Below are 6,362 nucleotides of genomic sequence, written 5' to 3'. Positions count from 1 at the left end.
GTTTGTTGATTCGGTCCCACCGAGATTGGAAAACTATGTGTAACGGTTGGATTTTGTGTGGAGGCTATATATACCCCTCCACCTCCTCTTCATTCGTGGAGAGAGCCATCAGAACACATACACAATTCCAACTCATATGTTCTGAGAGAGAACCACCTACTCATGTGTTGAGACCAAGATATTCCATTCCTACCATATGAATCTTGATCTCTAGCCTTCCCCAAGTTGCTTTTCACTCAAATCTTCTTTCCACAAAATCCAAATCCTATAAGAGAGAGTTGAGTGTTGGGGAGACTATCATTTGAAGCACAAGAGCAAGGAGTTCATCATCAACACACCATTTGTTACTTCTTGGAGAGTGGTGTCTCCTAGATTGGCTAGGTGTCACTTGGGAGCCTCCGACAATATTGTGGAGTTGAACCAAGGAGTTTGTAAGGGCAAGGAGATCGCCTACTTCGTGAAGATCTACCGCTAGTGAGGCAAGTCCTTCGTGGGCGATGGCCATGGTGGGATAGACAAGGTTGCTACTTCATGGACCCTTTGAGGGTGGTTGCTTCTTCGTGGACCCTTTGTGGGTGGAGCCCTCCATGGACTCGCGGAACTGTTACCCTTTGTGGGTGGAGCCCTCCGTGGACTCGGGGAACTGTTACCCTTTGTGGGTGGAGCCCTTCATGGACTCGCGCAACCGTTACCCTTCGTGGGTTGAAGTCTCCATCAACGTGGATGTAGGATAGCACCACCTATCCGAACCACGGGAAAAACATCCGTGTCTCCAATTGCGTTTGAATTCTCCAAACCCTTCCCTTTACATTCTTGCAAGTTGCATGCTTTACTTTCCGTTGCCAATATACTCTTTGCATGCTTGCTTGAATGGTGTGATGATTGCTTGACTTGTCCTACAATAGCTAAAATCTGCCAAGAACTAAAATTGGGAAAAGGTTAAGTTTTTATTTGGTCAAGTAGTCTAATCACCCCCCCTCTAGACATACTTTCGATCCTACAGGAGCTCTCCTCCGAGCTCCTCGTGAGCACACGCGTCCCCCCATCCCTTTTTCCCCTTCGCTAGATCGTTCTGTCATCGTTTACCTCGAGCACCCGCGCGCGTCGCCGTCGGACCTCGTCACAGACGAGTGCTCCGTCCCGCGTAGATCGCTTGCACTTGTCCATCTTGTTCGCCTCGACGCGTAGGCTAGATCCGTGCCCACTGCCGCTTGTTTAACCCCGCGGCTCGTCGTGTTCGAGCTCGCCGCCGCCATCTTTGGACCTTGTCGCCGGCAGCGTTCCCGTCGCCGCTGGGCGTCGTGCGTACCAAGCGCAAGCGCTTGTATAAACTCGCGCTTCCAAACAGCCACCCCGCTAAACCCACCGTAGCCTTCTCCGGTGACCTCCTCCGCCGCGTCACGCTCGTCACCGGCAGAGCTCGGCTGGGTTGGTTCAAAAACCAACACCTCCCCCTCTCTAATGAGCACCCCCGCGTAGCCCAGAGGCTCGAGCCTTGCCGTACCACCCAGGCGACTCGGGTTCGATCCCCCGCGGGTCACCTTATGCAAAACCGAACCGAAAACCAAAAACCGAACCGAAAAAACCAAACCGAACCAAAATTCCAGTTTTTCAGGTTCTGGTTATGGTTTCAGTTTGCAAAATAGCAAACCATATCAAATTCGGTCTTTTCGGTTTAAAACCGAAATAATTTGGTTAAACCGAACAAAACCGAAGCCCAGCAGCATAGATATTTCAAAGGCCCAGCCCAACCTCACGCGCGGGCCCTTCCCTTTATTCCTCACCCTCGTTCCCTCACGGCCTCACCCTCGTTCCCTCACGGCCTCACGGCCTCACCCACCCTCGCGCACGCACACGCAGAGCAGAGTGGACGGAGGGAGGCGGAGAACAAAGGATGGCGGCGGCGCTCTAGGTCAGACTTCCGCGCGCATCCATCTGCTCCGTCGCTCCCCGCAGGCTTCCGCCCTCCGTCGCTGACCTCCGACCTCCGCCCTCTTCCCTCCCTCGCGCCGTTGAGCGCACCGGCGCACGCCTCCGTGGAGCAAGACAGAAGCCGCCGCCGACGCACAAGGGTAAGCAGTACGCCACTTCCTTCTTTCATCTTGGGTTCGATCTGGAGCTTTCCGGTTTGGTAGTTGGCTAGTTGCAAACAAACACTCAGGGCAAAAGAATCAAACTGCTGAACATGTGAAACATTCGTCAGACTAATACAATACCATTCATTCGCCAGACTAACATCAACAAATCACAGGCAGTGGCAAGTAGCAAAAGGAACTAGATTGCATTCCATACAAACCATATCAAATACTCCCTCCGTTCTGAATTACTTGTCGCATGTATAGATGTATCTAGATGTATTTTAGTTCTAGATACATCCATTTCTGTGACGAGTAATTTGGAACGGAGGGAGTAGGACTCAGGCATCCACAAAGCATGATGAATTGTTGTCATAGCAAAAAAAGTTTCATTCAGATTACCATGGACAAATCACATATGTTCCCTATTTAGGTTTCCAGTAATTTCTAGTGTTGGTTCTGCTGCTGGTCACTGATCTAAATGGAAATTACCCGACTTAATTTTTCAGGTGTTCGAAAGTGCCAACCTTGGTGCTGGTCAAGCTTACTTACCTGAAACAAATCCTGATGTTACTCCTGACCGTGTTAGCAAGAAAAAGAACAAAAGTTCAAAGGCATGGACACACTTCACAGTTCAGAATGATGATTCGAATCATGCTAACTGAACAAGTTTTTATTCCAGAATTTGTGTTGAGCAGTTCTGCTTGTGCTTGTATTGGACAAGTTTTTGTTCCAGAATTTCTTCATGTGGTTTGACTAGACATGTACTAAATTAGTGCTTGTAGTTGTACTTGTAGTCTTCTACTAGATTGTTGTACTGGAACATAAATTCCTAATGTTTCAGAATTTCTTCAAGTAGGTAACGAGGTTGTATTGGACAAGTACTAAATTTGTTTTTCCATGTGGCCAAACCATGTGTTGATTAAAAATTCACGTTAACTTTGGTTATTTTGGTTATTACCGAAACCAAACCGAAAGCAAACGGTTATTACCGAAACCGAACCATATCTATGTATAAAACCGTATAAACCGAAGTATAAAAACCGTATAAACTGAATCGAATCAAACTGAAAAAAACCGAATGCACAGGCTGACTTGCGGGCGCTGGTAACCCCCCCCCCCCCTTTTTCTCATTTAGATGGGTCACTGACAGGCCGGACCCAGCTGTCATACTCACATCCCAGCAGGGTCCCACCAGTCAGCCTCTCAGCGCCCTCCTCCTTTTATTTTTTCCCTTATCCCAGCGAATTTCCATTTCTGGCATGTAGCATCTGTCCTTTCCTGGCTAGTCCATTTCTGGACATTTCCCTTTAGGAAAATGCCTATTCTGTCATATTCCATTTCTGGCAGTTTTGCGTTTCTAACATTTGTGGTGATTTTTTTATGGTGACCCCAACATATTATATATGTTTTGGGGCTAGAAAAATCCCACCAATCCAGTGGTGGCATTAGTTTTTGCATTTGAGCAAGTTCATGACCATGTCATTTTACATCATGTTACTGTTTTGTCATTTTTGTGTGATTAAATTCAAACATGCTATGTGCTATTTTGGCACATGTGTAGCTTTCTTTTCATGTCTACTTCATGCTAGATTTTATTCCATGCCATTTAGTGCACTGTGATGAGTGCCACAAGCTTGTAAAGTTGCTATCATGAATCTGTTTATGCCATGCCATGATTTCCTCTAAGTCTGAAACATGTTTCACATCATTTGTCATGTTTGCATTGATGCTACCATCTTTTCTGTGAGTCTTTGGAACAAGTTCAGTAAGGCAGTTTTGTTAAGTGCATTTAGTACTATCATGCCATGATCTTGTGTAATGTAATATGTTCCTGTAGCATCTAGTTTAATAGGCATAAACATTGCAACCTGATGATGTTCTGTCATGATCAATGAATTTCTGCAAAGTCTGTTAAACTGTTGTCATTTGCATTTTTGCCATGTTGTTTTAGACTTGTTCTAGTGAGTTCTAGCAGTAGCTCAGTGTTCATAATTTGTAGAGCTTCACCTGTACTGCGCTGCCATGTGTTTTGTTTTTATGTTGGAGTGTTGTAGTATATTTAAACCTTGCATCTAAGTGGCCATGTTGTTGTTTTAAGCAGATTGCATCATATCTTGTTTTGCTTGTCATTTGCAAACCGTGCATCCGTTTTCGGTGATCTTCATATCGATTTCATTCGAAATCTCCCAACCTATCCAGTGGCATGCTTGGTTTACCAAGTTGATGCCATGATCATATTTCCTCTTCCGGAGTACCCATATGCATTGCACATCATATCTTGCATCCCATGCCATGTCTTGCATCATGTTGCTTGCATTGCACCGTGTTTGATTGTTGTTCCCTTGCTTTGGGTAGAGCCGGGAGACGAGTTCGTGAATGAGCATCCTATCGAGCACGTTTACGAGGAATAAGCTTTCGACAACCCTGAGAACTTTGCATGCAAGATGATCATTACCCCCGATATCACTTCTATCTTTGCTTGCTAGTTGTCCGTTCTATCGCTATGTCGTGCTACCTACCACTTTTTATCGTACCTCCCATATTTCCATGTCAAGCCTCTAACCCACCTTCCTAGCAAACCGTTGTTTGGCTATGTTACCGCTTTTGCTCAGCCCCTCTTATAGAGTTGCTAGTTGCATGTGCCTTGCAGGTTGTTCCATGTTTATTGGAACATGGATATGTTGGGATATCATAATATCTATTATTTAATTAATGCATCTATATACTTGGCAAAGGGTGGAAGACTTGGCCTTTTGCTCGGTGTTTTGTTCCACTCTTGCCGCCCTAGTTTCCGTCATACCGGTGTTATGTTCCTTGATTTTGTGTTCGTTATGCGGTTGGGGTTATGGGACCCTGAAAGATCGTGGATGTCGCCTAGAGGGGGGGTGAATAGGCGTTTTAAAATAATTACGGTTTAGGCTTGAAAAAATGCAGAATAAACCTAGCGGTTAATTTGTCAAGCACAAAACCTAAAACAACTAGGCTCACCTATGTGCACCAACAACTTATGCTAAGAAAGATAAGCAACTATGTGATAGCAGGAAATATGACAAGAAACAATATGGCTATCACAAAGTAAAGTGCATAAGCAAAGAGCTCGGATAAGAGATAACCGAGGCACACGGAGACGATGATGTATCCCGAAGTTCACACCCTTGCGGATGCTAATCTCCGTTTGGAGCGGTGTGGAGGCACAATGCTCCCCAAGAAGCCACTAGGGCCACCGTAATCTCCTCACGCCCTCGCACAATGCAAGATGCCGTGATTCCACTAAGGGACCCTTGAGGGCGGTCACTGAACCCGTACAAATGGCAACCCTTGGGGCGGTCACCGAACCCGTACACTTTGGCAACCCTTGGGGGCGGTCACCGGTACCCGTCAAATTGCTCGGTGCGATCTCCACAACCTAATTGGAGACCCCGACGTTTGCCCGGAGCTTTAGACCACAATGATTGAGCTCTGAACAACACCAACCGTCTAGGGCGCCAAGGCACCCAAGAGGAACAAGCTCTAGAGTGCCCAAACACCCAAGAGTAATAAGCTTCTCAAACTTCACTTCCACGTATCACCGTGGAGAACTCAAACCGATGCACCAAATGCAACGGCAAGGGCACACGGAGTGCCCAAGTCCTTCTCTCTCAAATCCCACCGAAGCAACTAATGCTAGGGAGGAAATTGAGAGGAAGAATAAGAAGGAGAACACCAAGAACTCCAAGATCTAGATCCAAGGGGTTCCCCTCACATAGAGGAGAAAATGATTGGTGGAAATGTGGATCTAGATCTCCTCTCTCTTTTCCGTCAAAAACTAGCAAAAATCCATGGAGGGATTGAGAGTTAGCAAGCTCAAAGAAGGTCAACAATGGGGGAAGAACACGAGCTCAAAGGATAAGGTTCATTGGGGAAGAAGACACCTTTTATAGGAGGGGGAAAATCCAACTGTTATGTGCTCAGCCCGCACACAAGCGGTACTACCGCTCCACGAGCAGTACTACCGCTCAGGCAGAGGAAACACGGAAAAGGAGCAACAAACATGAACCTTAGGGCGGTAGTACCGCAGGAGACAGCGGTACTACCGCTGGGTTAAGCGGTACTACCGCTCCCTTCGGCGGTACTGCCGCGCAGAATGAAAGGGAAAGGAAAAGAGGGAACCGGGCTGTACTACCGCGGAGGAAGGGCGGTACTGCCGCTAAGGAGCGGTACTACCGCAGCGAGGTACCGCACAATCCGACACAGAAAAGACCCCTCGAATCGACGCGGTAGGGACCTGGTAAGCCAGCGGTAGTA

At 47.0% G+C, this 6,362-nt stretch overlaps 1 long non-coding RNA gene across 1 annotated transcript; it reads left to right on the top strand.

Annotated features, from left to right (window-relative positions):
* Positions 1-1,803: 1,803 nt before the first annotated feature.
* Positions 1,804-2,976, top strand: LOC123081732 (uncharacterized). The gene is made up of 2 exons (XR_006438775.1): positions 1,804-2,072; positions 2,585-2,976. It is a non-coding gene; the product is annotated as an uncharacterized lncRNA (long non-coding RNA).
* Positions 2,977-6,362: the final 3,386 nt, after the last annotated feature.

Source organism: Triticum aestivum, chromosome 4A (assembly GCF_018294505.1).
Source record: "Triticum aestivum cultivar Chinese Spring chromosome 4A, IWGSC CS RefSeq v2.1, whole genome shotgun sequence".
NCBI classification, from domain to species: Eukaryota; Viridiplantae; Streptophyta; class Magnoliopsida; order Poales; family Poaceae; genus Triticum; species Triticum aestivum.
Note: the sequence above shows the minus strand (reverse complement) of the source record. Positions and strands in the feature narration are given on the sequence as shown.